Source organism: Camelus bactrianus, chromosome 23 (genome assembly GCF_048773025.1).
Source record: "Camelus bactrianus isolate YW-2024 breed Bactrian camel chromosome 23, ASM4877302v1, whole genome shotgun sequence".
Classification (NCBI taxonomy): domain Eukaryota; kingdom Metazoa; phylum Chordata; class Mammalia; order Artiodactyla; family Camelidae; genus Camelus; species Camelus bactrianus.
Window position 1 is genome coordinate 2,706,423 of NC_133561.1, and position 21,749 is coordinate 2,728,171.

A 21,749-nucleotide genomic window follows, 5' to 3' on the forward strand; every position below is an offset into this window, starting at 1 on the left:
AGTCTCTGAGACTCCATTTTTCTGTCTATCACACGAGAAGTTTTGCTAATCACAGAAAATTGGGGATTAACCTACAAAGGCAGCACTGACTCCAAAATGCTGACGTAATGTGAGTGTGGGGCGGGGGCTGGGCTGGGGGAGCGCTCCACTTCCGTTGCGTGTGTGCTTTTTTCCTCTTTTTTTTGAAGTACAGTCGGTTACAATGTGTCAGTTTCTGGTGTAGAGCACAATGTGCCAGTCATACATATACACACATATATTCATTTTCACCTTATTTTCCATTATAGGTCACTACGAGATACTGAATGTAGTTCCCTGTGCTCTACAGAAGAATAAAACTTTAAATTTCACATGAGGAACAAGTCAGTGTCATTCACAGAGACAGGAAGTCCCTGGTGGATTTGGTAAAATGGGTCGCTCAAGGGCCGTGGAATGACCACGCCTCAGACCAGTTGATCAAGGCGTTCATGGACTTTTCGGAATATTTCAACCTTCTGTAACGTTAAGTCTGACTCTGAGGTTTTAAATGTCTTAAAGGATAGCTGAATGTGTCTTCAGATGAACGCTTTCTCCCCTTGCTAGTCATTTTCCGGCGAAGCGGGCCTGCAGAGAGCAGCCGAGCGAGGCAAAGCCCCGGCCCGCCGGTGTGAGCTGAGTCCGGCCCTCCGCTCGTGGGGACCCCGCTGGCTCCGCCCCCCGGGGCCGGGGAATAGCAGGGGGACCTGGGACGCTTCGGTCACTCACAGGCCCTCAGCCGTGCTTCCTGGCGGAGCCCCAGCCCAGGTGCCCCGGAGCCCAGACGAACAGGACAGGAAGAAAGCACACTGTCACGCGGACAGAAAGTACACGACGCTGTTACAGTGCGAGTGACAGGAACGCACGCCTAGGGAGGGAGCACGTCGTCAAACTCGAGGGGGCGGCCAAGCTCAAGTTCTAGACCGCGTCTCTTACAGTGTGTTTTTTTTTAAACAAAGTACCAGGATTCTCTGATTCAGGAGCAGAAAGGGGAAAGACAGAGAATCCCCTTAGCTTGGTCTTCATGGAGCTTAACTGAAAGGGAAGAAACCACGTTGCTTAATCATATTCAATATTCCCTTTTTGGAAAAGTCAACTCTTATCAGAGAGGAGAAGAGCGGCAGAAATGGAGCAGTATTATTCAGATAAATTAGTCTCTTTAGAGAAATTAGATAAAAAATAAAGAAAATGTATTTAACGTGTTCGGGAATAAAATCTAGATTTACTTAGCAATTGGACTCATAGTATTTAAAGGTTTAAACTCACTTTACACACGGGAAGCACATCCAAAGGAAAGCTGATCCTTATAGTCAGTCAGTGACGTGACGGTAGGCAAGCTGCTTTCTCTCTTCAGAGGTCTCGGTTATTACTGGACAAGACTTATTTTGGGGGACGCCTCAAAACAATGTTTTCTGGGGCGAACTTAGTAGCCCTAGAAAAGGGAGGATTTAGGATATGAAAAGTTGGCAGATGTCTACAGATATTTGGAATGGAAAACACTTCCATAAGAGGATAAAAATCAATTTTAGCTAATTTGCTTAGCATGGCCTGAGTTTTACATAATATCTTTGTTTTATACAGGGATCCTGGCAAAATTACCAACAAACCCATAAAGGACACTGAAGGCCATTCAATCTCCATCTTCACCGCCAGTCCCACAAACGCTGAAGAAATAAGCTATGTCTCCAAAGACCGACACTCCAAAGAGCACAGTTGCACCCTAAATCCAGGGCAGGCTTCAGGTACGTCATTGCTTTTTGGTTCCTTTGCAATGCTTTGTTCTTCCTGCTGAAGATAATTTCTTCTCCCCGCCTGCCGCCCAGCCCCCCCCCCGCCCCCCCCCCCCCCCGCTTCCTTTTCTTCCTCTCCTTCACGTACGTCTTTTATAATTCGTGTTGTTTACCGTCCTTTCATCAAGTCTGTGCTACGTCACTCAGGCACACCATCCGGCAGGACGCCGACACACACATTAGGGGAGGCTGCGAGCCGTGGGAGGTTTGCACCGTCTCGTCAGGGCGGTTATAATAAGCATCTTGGTGTCACTGAAGGCACTGTATTCAAATAATAGCCTTCCTCCGTACTCTTTTTAAATATGAAAGGCAACGCTGAAGACTTTGAAGGGCCCAACCAAACAACACACATGTGAAAGTAGATCAGTGAGCCTTTGAGAAAAAAATCCTTCCATGAGATCCGTGAAGAATCCTAGCAGGTTTTAAAGAAAGACCTCCAGGTAAATGATGGCTCTTAATAAGACACATGACAGTCTCAGCGATGAGTCTCGGTCCTGTGTGTTCTCTTGCCGTTTTATGTTCCCAGCAGGATTTTTTTTCTCATCAAGAGTTTCCAGGGAGCCTACTGTTGTCTGTGTGGTCAGCATATTTAAGTGGTCCCCCCCAGCTTCACTAATTAAAAAAAAAAAAAAAAGAAAAACAGACAAGACAAGAACAGCGACGTTGTCGAGCGGTCAGACAGACTGGGACTGGAGGATTAGAGGTCGGAGGGAAGAAATGGAGGGTTGAAAGCTGTAATTTCTGTTTCTGTGGTGCCAAACGAATCAGCTGTTGCAGCCGGGCAGTTGAAGACACAGCTCCTTAAGCAGAGGGTCTGGGAAGAGGGCACTTCTGAGCATCCCAGGGCAGCAAGCCTCCAGGAGTCGGGGTTACCCGCTGGGTCCCTCTCCTGGCCGTCTCTGCCCCCCACTGTCCCATCCCACTTGACTCCCTCCCTGTCTCTGGCAATTCCATATATTACTTTCCTTTTTCCTGTTTGTTTTTTTTTAATCCATACTTTTTACCTTTTTTTTTTTTTTTAACACTAGTTACTTGGCCTCTGACCCTTGTTCAAAGCACAGCTGGGTGCTCCTGGGTAACAAAGAGCAGGCTTTAGAAGCAGACTGCGTCGCGGAGCGCCCCTCACGCGTCCACGCTCGTTTCTGAGCATGGTGTGGCTGGAGATACTCAGGGACAGTCCCTCTCCTGGAATGGTTTTAAAGAACACGTATGTCTCTGTAGTTGTCATAATTTGAATAATAGTATAAAAAACATAGAGCAGTGTAATATCACGAATGCAGACTTAGGGAAAAATGTTCTTGTCTAAATCAAAAAAGGAATGAGCGCACATGAGAATGAACGCAACGATCTCTCCTGGTCCCACCATAGGCTGTTCTGTGATGATGCAACGTGGTGATTCTTGTCTTCCTGCTACGCGAACAGACCCCCAGCTAACGTCAGAGTCTATAGGAGTGTGTATATGTGCTCTTAACAAACACCGCAGGGTTAGTTAGGCTTCAGGTTGACTCTTCTGGGGTCTCCAGGGACAGGGCCCGCAGCCGTGTGTCACCTGTCTGCCGTCTGCAGAGGGCGCCCAGGGAGGCAGCTCCCTGACAATTCAAGTCAGATTGCACTAAAACACGATATCCCCAGTCTGCTCGTTATACTGCCCAGTAAATCACACATGCACAGCAACGTTTGTCCACTGTTAAATTCCCTGTCGCACAATTCTGTTAAATTCTGAATGGCGACTCTAGCCAGAGAAGCCTAGAGCATCCTGTGGCTGACAAAGGGGAAGAGTCACCACGTGCCCTTGAGAAAACACGTTCAGAGCTGTTGGCAGAGATGCTGAAAGGTACACTGAGAGATGTTTACTAATCGAAAATAGTTTTTTTTTTTGGGGGCGGGGGGGACTGGGCTAGGCTTTAGTAGTTTATCAACCTGACAAAATATGTGACGGACGGGGCTCAGTCACAAAGGAGACTGAGAGAGAAATGGAATGTAAAGAGTACGTATGTTTGGAGCAGTACGTATGTAGGTGATGAAGACTGTTTCTTTTTTCAAGATGAGGTCTTGTTTCAAGTAAATAACATTTTTCAGGGGAAAAAAAAGTTGATTAACAAAATAACATTCACACAAGATCACGTGCCACAAAACTCAAAATGCTGTTGTAAAAATGTTAGCTCCCAACAGGGGATTCAGTGCTGGTCTGTAATAATTACCGTATTTCCTGCACTGAGAAGGAAAGCTCTCTTCACAGGTTGAGGATTGGTGCAGAAGTGCAGATTTTGAGTATAAGAAAGAGAATTTAATTCCTGTCCTAGGGTTACCCAGCTGTGATGGAAGGCTTTGGTTTCCCAAATGGATGACGTGGAAATTACAGTAACTATGACCAACTTCAGTTTCACTAAATAGGACTTTATCTTTCTCTAAGCCAAGGTTTCTCAACAGAGGCTCCATTGATATTTGGGACCACATAATTTTGGGCATGGAGATTTCCTACCCACTGTAAGGTCTTCATCAGCCTCCTTGGCCTCACCCACCGGATGCTGGCAGCATCCCTGCCCGCCCCGTGGCGCCCTCAGGCCCTGCCCCTGGCGGCGTCCGAACGTGCCGCGTTCCTCTTCTCCGACCTCGCTGCCGCATGAGTTATGCCGGTTCTTCACACTAACTTCAGCGGAAACTCTGCACAGAGAACTTGCAGGTACCCAGTGAAGAACAGCTCTGCGAGGCAGGTGTTTCTGCAGGATACAAAAAACAGGACTCGCAGCCCGGAGTGACAAGGCTCTGTTTCTGCACATGCATCTTTTAACGATGGTGAAGACTTGTCCCTGGTAATAAATAATACGCGTGCGAGGGGGAAGGGGGATATGAGAAATTCTCACTGCTAGTGAGTTTGGAAAAGTAACAAAACACTTTTGTAGCAGATATGTTGAAATTAAAAAGAAGTGAAAATTTCTTTTACCTACATACTCTGAGACTCTTGTTTACAATTTAATTAGTAAAGATATTTTGATGACCAGAGATTTTCTGGGTCAAAGCCTCCCAAATTTTCAGTCTCGGACTCCTCGGAAGGCTTGTTGAAATATAGATGGCTGGGCTCCTTGCCCAGTTTCTGCTGAGTAGGCGAGGCCTGAGAACCTGCATTTCTAACAGATTCTCAGGTGACCCAGAACCAGAGAGGCCCATGCCCTAGAGACAGGCTCAACTTCAGAGTCAGCTTCGTAGTCTCACTTGATCACTTTTTTCTTTATTGAAAATGGCAGAGGCCATATAAATATAAAGACATATAGGAGTTGTATAAATTCGGGTTCACTCATTTGCAATAGACCAAATCTGCTTTGTTGCTGGAAAGAATGACTTATGAGACTGAGGGGTCTTAATAACAGAGCCTTCGTGTCCCATTGAAAGACAGGAGACCTTAAAAGAAAAACAAAACTGATGGATTACTCCCAACCAGGGGTTTAAGCGAGCTAAAAACTTTAAAAAAAAAAATGCTTCCTACAAAGTAAAAGTTAATTTTCCTACACCAGCAAACACTTCGCTATCCGAATTCTGTTTATGTTTTCCCTTCACCATTCTTTTTCCACTTGCCAGAAAATAATTTATCACTCTCCACCCTTGCTGCGCCCCTGCAATGTGTGCGATGGCTCTTGTCCCTGTGTATTGTCTGGCTTGTATCCACTGAAGGCCCTGCTAATTCAATCTTTCATTTAAACCTTGGCAAGGTCCTATTACATTTAGGACATCATTAAGCTGCAGGCATCTAATTTATTGACTGAACAATTCAGGATTCCAAAAAATATTTTCAGAGGTGTGCAGAGCTGTCACCTGCGGCCACAGAGGCTGCCGCATAGGGAACAACTCTAGGAGGCGCTGTGGATACAGATGCTGATGCGAGTAAGCCTCCTGGAGCTGTGCAGTCAGGTTCCCTTAGTCAGATTTACTAGAGCAGGTTTAACGAGACAAGGCATCAAGGTCTCGTCCTAACTCCAAAGTCCTGCTGAACGAGGGGGACCCAGCTGAAGAATCACACGTGTGATGTGCGGCCGTCTGGCTGACTGATCTTAGATCCATGGGAGCCAGCAGTGATTGGCAGCTGCCCTGCAAACACCATGAAAATCTTGGTGTTTGAGGACAGAGTGTCCGAGGTCAGGGAAATGAGAAGTCCCTTATCTTCATGACTGGTGGAATGACCCCAGAACTGAGCACTTTTTAGATGCTGTCTCAACCTGCCATGTTTGTTGGTGAACTAAGACATTGACTGTTCTGTTCGTGGACAAACAATATGAAACAAACATTCTCCGTTCAGCATATACGTAATCAAGAACCTTAGAGAACCAGGAAATTGTTAAATTGAAAGTTTTCAATTGATCTCAGTAGTCTGTGAACAAACGAAACCAGTCCACACAGATGTTGACGGTGGAATATGCCCACGTAATGTCATCTTTACAATTCACAGATAGAAATATGGCACCTCGATTCCAGCTTTGAAAGAAGTTTGTGGAGTTTTTGATAACTAACTGACCACACAGCAGGGGAAATTGAGAAGGGAGCTATTCTTGGTTGAACACTGAAAAACCATCACCCGCTTGCCCTCGCTCTGGCACTGATAACCAAAAGCAGCTGGACATAGACGTGTTGAAGAATTAATCGGTGCCTATAGATTTTATTTTTCTTAATGCAGCGGGCAAGCCATGGCTCCAGAACACTGTTTCACGGTTAAATCTTGGTATTCGGGTCTTGGCCATCTAAGACCTGCTTTAGCAGAGAAGGCCTGCAGGCATGGCAGATGTTTCATACCACAACAACCTCGCTTTGAAGGTGCACCCTCTCTTTGTTTCCCACACATTTGCACAATTCTGGCCCATCCTTTTCCACAGAGGCAAATGAACCAACCTCCATACTTGAGCGCGGAGGCCTCCTGTTCATACTGTGCGTCTCCAAAGCGCTGACACTAATGTCGTAGCCATGGTTTTCCACAGGGATGGTGATCTGCGATAACAAAATTGTAGCCTTCCTTCCTGCAATTACCTCGCTCTCCACACAGCCTTGCCATCTGGGAGCCCACCGCTCCGGGCGCAGCTGTGATCCCTGTCCTGCAGCGGGAAGCTAACTGCGCGTTCCAAAGAGCCCCGATCGTTCTGGTATTTTCTGGCAGCTCAAGAAGCTTGGATACTGGGGGACGCACTCTTTTGTACCAGCCAGATTTGGGGCCGTGCACAAAAGTGTGATGGTCACAATCTGAACCGCCTACAGGGATCGGATCTCGTCTTCCTTTTAGTAATGTGTCACTGGTCGCTGTGATCAGGCCACATGTAGCCACGTTAGATGCAGAGTGCTTTGTCAGAGACCTCCTAGGGATTTTGCTGGTATCGCGGTGCTCTCCATGGTCTATTTGATGACTCGCCTCTGCCATCATTTTCTCAAGTAGGAAACTAAATAGTTGGAAGAAGGTAGATTAACAGAAGCTAGACATTGATCGTCATAGTATCGTGGGGATCTTTGTGCCATTTGCTCCCATGATGTCTCCATTAACAGAGACTTACGATACTCATCAGTTTGTTAAAAATCAAGAGGTCTCCATATGGAGAGCAACGTTATTGAGTGTTGGGCAAACTCAATGGTATTTTGGCTTCACTAAATGTCTGAAATGATTCTGTGTTTTCGAGCTGATAGAACCTATATACTGTTTATTCAGAATGCTTTTATTCTTCAAAAAGAATCAAAGGGGCTAAATATTGGATGGATTTCCTGTGAATTTATCTTTGAAATGGCTACAAATAATTGTTGCCTTCATGGTAGGAGCATTAGTGCTTTTGATCCATCAAATTAAGAATGAAATGGATTTTAAGAACACCCTGCAATCACCTTATTAATCAAAATTATTATCCATGATCTCCTTGAAACCAACTGGTCTGCTGCAGAGCAGATGGAATTTTGCTCTGATTCAGAGCAGAACTCTGTAAAAATACAAAGACAGATGATTTGCATTTAGTTTACACATTTTATAATGCTTTTTCTCTTTCTTGCATTTCCTCGGAAACATAATATTTCCCACTGCACATTTTTATTGGCCTCAATCTCCAATAAATTTTTCTCCTTGCTTAGTTATTTCTTGTGGAATTGTGCACTCATAGTGACTAAATCAATTCTCTCTCTCACACACACACAATTTAAGAGTTGCTTCTAAATAATTATTTCTGCGTCCATTTTAGTAGCTGTAATCTCTAATACCCCTTCTAGTTAGAAATGTTTTTCTACTGTGTTTAAAATATTTTCTCTGTGATACTGATTCTATGTGTGCTTAAGCATTTTGTTCGCTTTATCCAGTGGTTCCTGTGATGACCAGGAGATATGTGCCCTCTCCTAGTATTTCAATACTCTGATATACACCTGGTACTTAAATAACCATAAAAATAGTATTTACTTCCAGAAAGATGTCGATATCAATTAAAAAAAAAAAAACCTTTTCAAAATCAGATACAAAATATCCAATGTATTCTCGAAGATTCTTTTTTGTTCCCATCCATGCCACTTACCTTTCTTGTTATCTTAACCATAATTCACTTTCCATCAGCGGGCGCTGAGTAATAGGACGTTCCATAACAGTCTTGAGTTGTTCCTGCACATTCGTAGACAGATTATTTTCAGAATCAATAAAGCAGAATTCTTTTTATGTGATGGAGATTCTGCACACCATTTAGGTCAGGCAGAGCTTTGGGTAAAATGCCAGCAGTGTGCTTTTTATTGTCAGGGACTCCAGCTGCACGAAACAGGCTTGGGCCGCTATTCCGCGGGTGGGGACTTCGCCCTCTGGCCCGTGCGGCGTGAGCTCTGGGGGAGGTGCAAAGCCGGGTGCCTGGGACGCTGCGCCCAGAGAGGTCACGCTGCAGCCCTTCCGCGTAGTGCCACGGGTGGGTCACCGTAACGCTGGGAGGGACTTCTCTGCTGAAACCCACTAGTCCCTGCTGTGGGACAGGCAGCAAAAGGAACCCCCGTTTCTTCTGAATACAAACCTCTCTCTCCAATATTTATAAGAACAGCATTAAGGGAGAGCGGAGCTGCAGGCGGGGCTTCTGATTCTGATTCTGTCTGTCTGCTCGTTGACGGCTGCTCTGCAGAAATGCCCAATGTGTTTGAGTCATTTCACTCTGAGCACGATTTGTGCCAGAAATAGTGCTGATTATGCTTTTTGAATTTTTCTTTTCACTTTTTAAATAACTTCTAATTTTCCAAAGAATTCTTAATCAGAAAATTGACTTTTAGAATTTTATTGTGCTATGATAGAATGGTATGTATCAAGGCAGAAAAAAAATAAACACTATTTATGCATAAGATCTTTTGCCTGTAAGCTTTTCAAACTTGACTTTGGGAGTTTAGTATGAAGATTTTCCCAACCTGACAGCATAAATTTGATGAAATAAAAATGTTATTTTTGGCCATTAAGCACACTGCTTTCAATTGTCCCCAAGATTTCACCTAGAGGAGAAACTGTAAGTAGTTCTTAAGTATAATGAGGCTAGAGAGATAGATACAAATTATATTGATAATATTTGATTCAATCTTGGCAAAACTATTTCTAGCTCAGTATCTATTTTTTGAAAAGGTTATTTCCCACTTTTTAATATAAAAGAGTCAAAATATAAATGCTTAAGCTCTAAAGTTTACTAGGTTCTGGAAATTATCACTGGCATACTGTGGTCCAAAAACAATATATATTTTTGACATTAATTTAATCAGGTCCTATACAATGAGCCATCAGGATTAAGTGAAAATCACAGTGATTGATTCCTTTTGTCTAGTTTTCAAAGAGTAAAACATCATAAATCTGTTATGAAAGTTTTCCACATCATATACTCCCCTTAAACTATAATATATACATTTAAAATTAGAATTTAAAGCCAAAACATTGTTAAACATTTCACAAGGTTTTCAATAATTTAGAGACTTGCTCAGGAGAGAAGTCTCTATGTTTTGCAAATGATTGTAGCACATATTTTATTAGATTAGTAGCTGCTAATGTTGCTCGAAAGTCAAACATGTGTGTTTATGTTCTGCTGAGTCTTACAAGCAAGATGTGTCCTTATTCTTTAAGAAGAAAAATGCGTAAAAGAGAAGAAAATTACAGTGTTCTTAATGCCTCGGCTACAAACGCTGCTCAAGGGCCCAGATGAAGACATTTGAGGTTAGAATTTTGTCACTTTAAGCCCAGATGTGTGTATTTTGGGTACATTTTTGGGAGCACTACATAATCATAAAGTAACCTAAAATAACAATGGAAGAACACTAAGCTCTGCTGATAAAATACACGTTACCTTTTATGTGGTGTTAACAGAATGACTTCGATGGAAAATGAAATCTGTCTTAGCTTAAGACAGAAACACAAAGACATTTCCCTTCTGGACAACAGACTTAGGACTGTAAGATCAAAGGAGCAATTTTGTCTGCATTGTGACTGTGGACCCCCAGATTTTACAGTACTCCTGTCTCCATGCAAAGCTTACGTGTCTTTAATGGCATTTAAATTACAGCCCTTCTGTAGCCATGCAGTCAAAACACCACGTCATCGGATGAGACACCGCGTTCTACTCTGTCAGTCTGTCTTACTTAAATATCCTTCCCTGCCGGACTGGTCCTCATTTTTCTCTTTTGCTAGAAAAGTTGAGATGATTGTCTTTTAAACCGGGTTTATGAGTTGGCCTAATTAAGCAGGACAAGCAGCATCCTTTGGTTGATATTATTTTAACTTAATTCATTTAAACCAATTTATGGAATTTTTTCCTTCCTTTTTTCTGCAACACCCCCTCCAGACTTTTGTTTGTTTGTTTTTAGGATTATCATCTCTCGTATATATGACATGATGCGCAGTGTATTATAGACACGTATTAAATGAAAGTCAAGAGCAAGCATCCATGAGAGAATGATGGCTAAAATATTATTTTCTCGGAGCACGACATACAAAAAATGTATTTATTTTAAACTTAGGCTGTAAGGGTTAAAATTAGAGGATTCAGCTGAAGCAAAGTTGACCAATTAGATTCCCCTTTCCACACCCTGTTCAATCTATTCAAGTTATTTTTGGAGATACTGAATATACACACCCAAAACTGAAGATTGTGATTACAATTTTAAATATAAGGAGGCAGAAAACATACAGAAAATGGTCAGATAGGAAGGTATTTTATAGTGTAAAATGTTCATAACATACACTTTCAACCATTTTTAAGTGCGCAGCTCAGCGGTTTCACATACGCTCACATTGCCGTACAATCGTCACCACCATCCACCTCCAGAGCTTGTTTTCATGTTCCCAAACTGAAACTTTATACCCGTTAAACAAAAACTCCCATTTCCCCCGCCCCCCAGCCTCTGGCAACCACCCTTTCTACCTCCTGTCTCAATGAATCTGACTACCCCTGGGACCTCGAGAAAGCGGGATCATATAGTATCTGTCCTTTTGTGATGGGCTTATTTCACTTAGAATAATGCCTTCAAGATGTATCCATGATGCAGCAGAACTTCCTCCCTCTTTAAGGCTGAAGAACATTCCTTTGTGTACACAGACCACATTTTGAAAATCCCCGTCTGTTGATCGGCCATAGGTTGCTTCCACCTTTTGGTCATTGTCAGAAAAGCTGCTTTGAATGAGGGTCTGCAACCGTCTCAGTCCTGCTTTCAATTCTCTTCAGGCGTGAAGATGTGTAAGAACCCCCGTAAGCCAGCATCCTGGCAGCTACTCCTCTGGGTGTTAAAGAAACCCCAAGAATACTGTCCCCCGGTAGACAGAGAAGGATAGAGAACATGCGCTTTTGTGTTTTTTTCTTTTACAGTACTTTTCTGTTAGTTGGATGCACTCATCTCTTCTAGACATAAAAATTAGGTATTGATATCATAGCAGAGTTGCTACGCTGTAACTTCAAGGCCACCAACTTTCTTGAGAATTTTAACTGTAGGTATAAAGTTAACACCTTGAAGTCTCACAGTTTAGAAATGCAATTTTTCTTAAGCTACTTCCACTAATAATGGGTGACATTTGTATGCAGTACTAATCTTCATGATACTTTGTTAATAGTTACCCGCACTCATGGTGCGATGATCACTCGGCACATAAATCAGTAGGTAGGTGGGTAGGTGGCTAGATGGGTAGGTGGGTAGGTTAAGTAGGTGGGTAGGTGGGTAGGTTGGTAGGTGGGTAGGTGGGTAGGTTAGGTAGGTGGGTAGGTGGGTAGGTTAGGTAGGTGGGTAGGTGGTAGGTTGAGTAGGTGAGTAGGTCAGGTAGGTGGGTAGGTGGGTAGGTTAGGTAGGTGGGTAGGTGGGTAGGTGGGTAGGTTAGGTAGGTGGGTAGGTGAGTAGGTTAGGTAGGTGGGTAGGTGAGTAGGTTAGGTAGGTGGGTAGGTGGGTAGGTTAGGTAGGTAGGTAGGTGGGTAGGTGGGTAGGTTAGGTAGGTGGGTAGGTGGGTAAACAGATGAGCAGTCAGTCTGTCTCAGTCCTTTTCATATCCATTTTATAGAAGAGGAGACTGAGATTGAGAGGGTACGTGTTCAAGGTCCTTTGATTAGAAAGCAGCAAAGTCAAAGTTCAAACTCGCGTCCTCCTGGGACCAAAACCCACTTACAGGTGACAGCTCCTGCCGCCCCCTAGCTGGCCGACGCCTCACCTGGACACCGTGCAGTTGACTGGGCATGGGCGGGGACCTGGATGTTCTGAAAGGTTAAGGCATTTGATTAGGATTTCATAGCTGATAGGTGGTGATACAACAAAAACTCAGGTCTTCTGGTTCAGTTTTTTATACTTTTCCCCGTAACCTACGCAGCCACTGACTGCCGTTGGTTTTAGTTGAACTTAAGTTACCATATTTCCCCCCAAAAGGAAAAGTCTGAACTACCTACATGGAAGTTATGTTTTTTTTAATAGGTAAATTATGAAAGCTGCCCTCTGTCATACATTTTTTATCAAGAGGGCGAGTGGCACATCTTAGATTTGTTGAGTTTGAGGACAGCTCTCCGTCATCTGGGCCTTAATCTCATTACACTCGAGACCAACGACTGCAAGGAGTTTGCTTCGGTCTAAGTTTAGAGCGCGCTGATGCTGCTGCAGTATTAGAAGCATTTTTAAGCCGAGGCATGAGCCCTGCTAGTCCTGGCCTGACGCAGCAGAGGGCCTTCCAATCCGGGCTCCTCGCAAGGTCGCCACCTGAGCTCTTCTCTTAACGGCGCTCCCCGGTGACTGCCAGCTCGCGCATCATCTGTCCGTGGAAAACCTGGGCACTTGTCACTAGATACAACTGTGATTTAGCCAACTTTGAATTTTAGTGACTAAGAAGGTCACTTGGGCGTCAGCCCAAGAGGAGAAATCCCCTAAAAGTAACTGTCGTTGTCCTTCGGATTAATCCAGTTTGTGTCAAAGAACTGGGCTGTAGTTTCCACACATTCAGATGCAGATGAACAGGGACGAAGGTAGTCGACTGAACTGTCACCGTGTGTGGCCTGCACACTTCCCGCTCCAGTCACTTCATCCAGGTATCTTTGCCCCGTTTAGTGCAATGTCTTCCCCAAAAGAAAGAGGAGAAATGTACTGTAAATATTAAAATTGAATATTAAAATACCAATGTATGAATGAGGTGCTTTTAAAAAAATCCAGACCCGTAACCGCCTAGGTTTCTACTAAGAGACTGGCTCTTACTTCCTCTTATTACCAATGTGTTTGCCATCACCTCTCCCGCTGCGGGGGCTTCCTTTCCACCTAGAGACCCCTGTAAGCTCATCCCGCAGTAAAGCCTGTGCTCCAGCAAGCTCTCATCCACTCCCACGTGGTCCTCCGTTCCTGGAGCACGAATTATTAAGTAAACTTGACCCTTATCCAATTGATTTCACTTCCTCCACATTTCACTTCTATTAGCATAAAACAGAACAGGGCTAAAAGCTAAAATAAAGGAAATGAAAAAATATTTTGTTGGTAAAAGATGGTTGCTAATAACACGAAAATATTTTCAGATGTGGGCAAAATAGAGTTCACTAGAGAAAAATAGAAACATACCTGTGTTTGTAGTTTTAATATGTACATACTTTAAACATTCACACATTCTGAAATACTAGTATAACATCATTTCATTTCCAAGGAGAATGGTAGCTAGTCCTCAGTTTCCTCATTTAAATTAATAAAATTGGTTTCTTTTATGATGGATTAACTAATTGCATATTTTTTTTCCATACAAAGTTGGAATAGCTGTCTCTCAGGCATCGGTTTAGCAAAAATAGTCCGCCGTTTTCACTTTCCACTGGTAACATCATTTACGTCGGGAAGAGCTATATTCTGATTTCTAGAAGGTATTTCTCTAGAGTCAGTTTTAAAGTTCGTGGCGTGGTCTTTCCTTTATAGTATCACTTTTCCTGTCACTTCCCAATAGTCATTGTACAAAGGCACACTAAAAATGGGACCCAGGATGGTCTTAAAAACTTTGAGCAGTTTTGAGTAAGACACGTGTTCTACAAAATATATGAGGGTAGGTGAGTAAAAGAAGGCTTTAGTTTTAAAAACATGAATGAACGGTGGTCGCAAAGGCAGATAAAGGGGGAGAGTGATGTGGGAAAATAAGGGCGGGTCTGTGACTGTTGTTGCTCGGAGACCACGAAGAGCTACTTGAAAAGGAAGATGAAACTTATAGACAACATTAATTTACTTCTAAAAAATCAAAATGTGAAACAAGGCAATGGTATTATTTTTAGAAATACATATATATACACACATATATGTACGTTCTGCTGCCAGAACGTAGATGTGTTATTCACACACATCATGACCAGCAGTGCGGCAATCCCCTTGCTCAGGGAAGGGCGAACTCCGTGAGGGGGGCGGCATTCGCCTCCTGTGTTCTCTACAGCCCTGAGGTGTACCTCGTATCTCTCAGGCGTCCATGATCTGTTTATTGATTCATCGCACTCATATCTAGCATAATGTCCTATGGTGATATTTGCAATTAGGCAAAATAGAATAGAGTAAGTGGATAGAGGGTACCAGGGTGCTATTTTAGGTTTCATGGTGAGGGAAGGCCTCTCTAAGAAGATCACCTTTGAGTAGAGACACGAATCAAGTGAGAAGAATGAGCCATGGGGTAACTGGTGGCCAAGTAATCTAGACAGAAGAAACAGCATGTGCAAAGGCCCTGAGGTAATTAGTATCTGGTATGCTCTGTTAACGGCAGGAAGGCCCAGGTGACTGGAGCAGAGTGAGTTAGGGGAAGAGAGGTGGGAGCCAGCAGCAGAGGAACTATTCAAACCAGTCACGTAAATCCTGATGAGGACTGCGGATTTGGCAGTAAGGCCGCCTGCTGAGTTGAGATGCTGAGAGATGCCGGGGGTTCGGACACGGAGCAGAATATCTGACGTGTACCTAGTACTCAGTATAAGTTATTTATCACATGCTGCAGATGGATTCACAGGTACAAGGCACAGAAAACAAAACAAAACAACAAAAAAGCTCAGTTTTCTTCCCAGTCTGTGTCCCTGATGACAACAGTAACCAAACACCAGAAGGCAACTGAGGACAGAAAGGGGCTCATGGAAGGTTTTACAGGAGAAAATGCAGAGAGATTAATAAAAAGAGGAAATGAAAATTGTTTCCTGTCACAGGATTTGTTTATTCCAAAATACTGTTTGGTCTCACAAACTCACCAAAACATTACCAGGCAGATCATTTAACCTCTTTAAACTATCACCCTTTGTGGGAAATAATTTATTATTATTGATTACCTCAATCTAAATTCTGTGTTGGCTTATATTCATCTTTAAGCAAGTGAGTACATGGTAACACTAAAGACAGTTCTTTATTATATACCTCATGGATCAAAATTTTCTATTAATCATTTCCTACATTCAGCACTTCTCTGGAATTTTTGGTAGATATGATGGTGTTTCTTTTTTTAATTGAAGTATAATTGATTTATAATGTTGTGTTGCTTTCTGGTGTACCGCACAGGCATTCGGTTTTATGTGTATATAAAACTTTTTTATTATAAGCTATTCTTTTTCATTATAGGGTATTCCAAGCACTGAATACAGTTCCCTCTGCTGTACAGTAGGACCTTGCTTATCTGTTTTGTGTAGGGTAGTGTGTATCTGCTAATCCATGATGGTGTTTCTGAAAAGAAAATCTTCAGATCAACCCAATAATTCATCGTCAGGGTAGCAGCAGATTCAGCGTAACACGGAAGCGTGCCCGTCCAGCCCCGCCAGAGACAGGGGACTGCTTTCTCAGAAGACTCAGAATAGGAATCTCGGGCCTTGCTTCTGCTTCAGTAATTAGTCCTGTTCTGTGTGTGATAGCGAGAACCTAATCCGTTTAGCAGATTTCATTCATCAAGTTAAAGAAGCATGTGCTATATTTAATCCCCAAAATGAGTTGTAGAAACTGACTGACAAGGCTCACACAGGGCTGGCAGCGTTCGGAGGCTCTGAATTATTTCACTCGTAGAAAGAGCACACCAACGGGCACCCTGCCTCCTGTACATTATGAATTCACCGCATTTGTCCTGAAAACGTGTTCGTTATTTCAGAGCTTTGAATGGTGGCCGCCCCGATTCCCCGCGGTGTGGTGGCTCAGGGCCTGGCTGCCCTGCAGGGCTGTGTGTCCCCAGCTGGTGGCCACACCCTCAGCAGACAGCCCGGGGCCGCAGGCAGCCCTCCCTCTGGCAGCCCTCCCTCTGGCTCTCGGCTGCATCTCGACTTCCGCAGAGACAGACTCTCTGCCGAGTCCTCCTTGAGGGAAATGCCCAGGTGGGTGGGGACCGTCCACCTCCCTGAGGCGAGTTACCCGCCCTGGTCCTCAGCCCTGCACCTGAAAAGTCGCTTGGGCACAGGCAGGGACGGTCCTTTGGAAATTCCCCAGGAAAAATGAACCCCCTACCCTCAGCCCCTTTAGGTCACTTCTGCCTGATGCCGCGTCCTTACGGTGCCAGGGCCGGAGGGAGGAGGCCCCGGCGAGGGGGCGCCGCCGGTGGGGGCTTCCAGCCCGGGGGGCCGCAGCTGCCGGGCCGCAGCTGCCTCCCCGCAGTCCGCGCCCCGGTTCCCTTCCTACCTGACTGCGGAGGCCTACCTTTAATTTGGGCTACTGTTCCTTTAGAGTAATAGTAAAGAATGTTCATTCTCTCCGCCCTTAGCTAATGATCTTCCTTGTACTCAATGCAGTGACGCAGGAAACTGTTCTCAGTGAACCTTGTAGCAAAGAAACAGCCCAACCGACCTGCCGCCTAGGGCTCCACGTACTTCTAGGAAATCTCCTTCCTCTGTCTTCCTGTCAAGGGTCACAGAGAAAAAACCACCACGGTGTTTTGCTCGTGGATTCTTCTGGTAATTGTGGTGGCAAGAACAGGGTCACGGCTCTGCCACAGATGAGGACGTGGCCGAGGCCGCTTCTGACACCTGAGGAAGGAGACAGGCTTCAGAGAGGGTCTCAGACCTCCACAGTCGGCTTTGCTGCTGTCAGGCAATTCCTCAGAAAACTTGGTTCTTCCCGTTTGCGTGGATGTCCCGCCCCTCGTCTCCCATCCTTCTAGATGTTTAGAATAGGTTTATATTTTAAAAATCCAACTATCCACACAATGGTGTAGACAGACTGGATTGGGGGTAAAAGGCAAGAGGGAAGGTTGTGAAGAGCAAAATCCAAGCTCGTCTGGTAGTTACCCGCTGCCCAGATGTCCGCATTCCTGACACCTGTGGGTAAGCATCTCCCACAGCATCTTGTGATGTGTCTCTCATGTGGATCAGGTAGAACTTGTGCTTCCTAACTTTTTTTTTTTGGAGTGTCAGTTCACTAATGGGAAGATGTATCATGGAAAGTACAGCTTTAAGGTACAGAGTAGAGTTCTGCAGGCCATGCTTTCTTTTGTTTCCAAGTTATGTTTACCTTCTTCCTTTCAAATATTGAAAAATAACGTATTATTTTCGGATGAAGGAGGGGGAAGAGGGAGGCGTGGCAGAGGAGGAGGAGGAAAGAGAAAAGGAAGAGGGGGTTGGGGAAAAGGGAGAAGGAAGGAAGGAAAAGTATCCAGGGGGTTAAGAGTTAGGTTAAAAGTTTTTGTTTATTACAAAACATCAAGCCTTCAACTCCTCCTCTCAGGGCAAAATAACAAAGAAAAAATTCATGAAGCATCCTTGCTCTGCAAAAGCAAAATGAATAGAGGTTTATGTTTTATGACATTTTGAGATCAAACGCATTTGCCAGCGGCTCCCGGGGAGACGGGAGGGAAGGGCTGAGTGGAGAGACGGGCAGTCCGTGTGGCACCAGTGGGTGACGCTGATCCAAAGGAACCGGGAAGTCCTAGATTTTTAAATGCTTTTTTTTTTTTAATAAACAAAAAATAAAAGAGATTAGGACCGATTAGAATAGGAGGTAAAGGTGTTAGAATTAAAGATCGTAAAACTCTAGGTGCTATGTTTCGGCTGAAACAAAATAAAAAGTGAACTCATGTGAATTGAGACAAAATAAAAAAGTGAACTCATGTGAAGAATCAAAAAGTGAGCCGAGGGCTGGGGTAACAACGACAGGCTTGAAAGTTGGGAAGAGACTTGTCTCATGACCGTCCCCGAGCACCTCCGAGAAGAGGCAATGATGCTGGAGAACGGTCCCCAACTGTGACTGTGAACTGCCCTCTGGCCCTGACTCTGTATTCGTATTGGGTTTTAGGCAAGTCACTGAAAGTTTCGAAGCACCCATTTTTTCTTTTATGAGATGAAGTGATTTGATTAAACTGGGTGAAGAAAAAAATCGAAGGAATTGGAATTTTAAATGTTAATCTATTTTGATAGGAAACATATTCTTAGAATATTCTTTGTCATGAAAGAAATAGAATGAACTTGAATCATCTGTCAGCATTGCCTCATGAAGCCATTATGAAGGTTAGAGTTACTTGTTAAGATTTCTTCTGATGAGAGAGTGTATGTTTGTGTTTTTAACTAAATGAGAAATAATCCAGATTTATGCTCACTTTCAAATAATAACCTGGCATCACTGAAGCATTGGACCCCTTTACTCAAAGTGTGAAATGTGCTCTATGTGGTATCAACTCCTCACGCTTCTGTGCTCGGTAATTAAAGCACAGACTTTCATCATTTTCAATTTCACAAAGAAAATCAAAGATAAAGCAGTGGTCAGAGTTTGGTTTTTTGTTCTGCTGTTTGGTTTGTTTGTTTTTGTTTTGTTTGCTGGTTTGTTTTCTCTTTTCTTTGCAGATAACGCTGTCAGGAGGGCACCACACTCATTTAGAAATCTTTTTGTTTCCCTCCCTTCCTCCCCTCCCTCTCTTCCTCTCTCCTTTTCTTTCTTTATTGCCTTATTTTCCTAAGAAAAAAATGTTTAAGCAAGGGTAGCTTTAGATGGAAGAAAGTGTTTTACTGATTTGTGTGCGGGGCTTCGAGGCGAAGTTGCTAAATTACCAGCGGAAGGGCAGCATTTGGTTTGCATGTCTGCTTCTGAACCTAAGGGGGAACAATGTGTCGATCCTGCTTGGGAAGTTTAACTTCAGGTTCCTGAAGACTTTCCTTATGTTTCCAAGGTCCTGTAACCTTGCACTTGAACCTTCTCTGCTGAGAATTCCAAAGCAAGCTAGAAAGCCATAAAATAAGAGAACTGCCGCCGGCCCCAGGTCCAGCCTTCTTCCTGCAGGGAGATATTTGACAACAGCCCCGATTTATATTTAAATGTACCAGTCTCCAAAACCTTTAAAAATGTAAAAACCGAGGAGGGGGTGGTGAGCAAATATCCCACAGGACACATGCAAAACCTTGAAAGTAAGTCGACTGAAATCAAATCACCAATCTTTGCTCACTTGAATATTTCTTCAAATAGAAGGGTTTGGTCGCTCTTGGAATAACCGTAAACTCTCCACCTGAGGCAGCTTCTTCACGTGCAGAACTTTGGATTTAACGTATTCTCTCTCCCCGACTCCCCCCACCCCATGACACACACAAACTGTCCAAAAGAAGAAATGTCATGTTTTGGAAAGCTATCCTATTTACAAGGATGGAAATATACTGAATTTTAGGAGACATCTGTTTTGAATTTCTCAGTATACTGTGTTTATTTTTATTCCACGATTTCTCCCAGAGTATTCCAGATTTGTGATAATGGATGTACATCTAATTTTAAAATTTTACTGTCCATTTCAATAATGTATATTTAGTAACCACAGAGGTTTGCAAGAATTGTACTTTCGGTATAATACTGGCTTTAACTACAGTAAAAAGTTATATTTAAAGCAGTAGGGAAATTGAATCCTTTGCCATTACTTCTTCCATTTGCCTCAAGCTGTTTCCCATAATAGCAAGGAAAGCTTATTTATCCATATCTTTTGCCTCCAATGGACATTTTTAGCTTTTTGATACTAAACTTTTATCCCAAAGAAACGATAATATTTTTTCTGGACTGTCCTTGGCTGTTTTCACTATCGTATGGGAAAGCTGGTAACTGGGACGTGCTCGTGGAAAGATACTTGATGAAACTCGTCTTGTTTGTCAGAATTACAGCCTTGTAGTTTGGGTCCATAAGATTGTGCTTTTATGGTTTCTTTTTAGTCAGTATAAGTCAGCTCTCTTTTGTATCATTCAGGTGATCTTAACATAACTGAGTGTGTAGAATTGAAAATGTGAAAGAAACTATTTTTAAATGAATATTCAGGTCAAAACCTCCATTTAGTAAGCCATTTTTTGTTACCCTAAAACAGCAAAAAGAATTGAGGGGATTTTTTTTTTTGAAAAGTTATTGCCAAAAAAAATTTTTTTAACCAGAAAATAAAAGCTGAAAATAGATGGAAACATACTATATTTTGATAGCTCTCTCCAGAATGACAGATTTTTCTCAGTGAATCTCCTTATGTGAAATATGCCTTCCCTGTGGTAAAGTATGAGATATGGGAAGCAACTAATTGGATTGCTCAAATTAGTCAATGTGTTTGAAACTTTTGGGGGGATATTTTGCTTTTTGGGTAACTATATAGTGCCAGTTGTTGTTTTCTGTTCAGAATTTCTTCTTGTGAACAATAGGCAGAAATCCAAAGTAACATTAAAGAAATGCCACGTTAGGCATAATATGATGACCGCAGGTACACAGGCATTTCAGCAAGGAAGCGGTACTGAAAAGTAAGAGCGATAACATGATAAAGAATGATTATCGATTTTTTAGACGTTAATATGAACTGGACTTCATAAAAGCAAAAGAAGTGTTGGAAAAAGAAGACTCTAGAATCAATGATCTTACAGTATTTTGAAAGGTCTTTCTAATGCTATCTTTTGGGGAAAAAGATCTTCTAGCTACAATGATTTTAATAAAGCAAAAAACCCCGAAGGCTGGGACATTTTCCTTTAAAAATATTGAAATTGATAGCATCTTAGTTATTAGTAGGAAAGCCTTTGTGTTTCTTTAAATTGACTGCAAAGCAAATTTTCCGTTTGCTAAGACTTTTTGTAAATGTCAATTGTATGTTAAAATGACTGATTTTTGGATGAACGTACCCCTGTAATATCCATCCGCGCTCACTGGCCTTTCAGAATTAATCCCCTTAGAAGATGTCACCGTAAACCAGGGAACTGTTACCAATCACGTTTTGGGAATTGCCTTAAAATCCAACCCGACTGATTTTTTTTTAGCACTACTTTTCAAAGAAACTGAAAAATGACAACTTTATATCCTGTAATGATTCGGTTTTCAGATAAGCTGAAAAACCCTTAATGTTACAGTTTGGTGCATATAGTAGCAAATCAGATTGACTCACAAAGATCGGAATGAAAAATTAAGACTAATTTTCACCTGTGCTTAATAAAATACCTCAGATGGTCATTTTGGTGGACGGAAGCAGATTCTCTCTCTTTTTTTTTTTTTTTTAAACTGAACCTTTCCTCAATGGGGAAACGGTATATAGTTAAAGTATTTGGATACAAGTTCGGTGGAGGTGCAAAACTCACTGCCAAATGT

General features: G+C 42.9%; 1 long non-coding RNA gene across 9 annotated transcripts in view; it reads left to right on the top strand.

Moving 5' to 3' along the window:
- Positions 1–21,749, top strand: part of LOC105070017 (uncharacterized) — a 72,425-nt gene that overhangs the window by 36,779 nt on the left and 13,897 nt on the right. For 7 of the 9 annotated variants that reach the window (XR_012501778.1, XR_012501774.1, XR_012501771.1 and 4 more), the window contains one exon: positions 1,597–1,757. This is a non-coding gene — a long non-coding RNA (uncharacterized LOC105070017). Of the gene's footprint in view, positions 1–287; positions 1,758–21,749 lie in introns of all 9 variants that reach the window. The other 2 variants (XR_012501776.1, XR_012501772.1) reach the window with 2 other exon arrangements.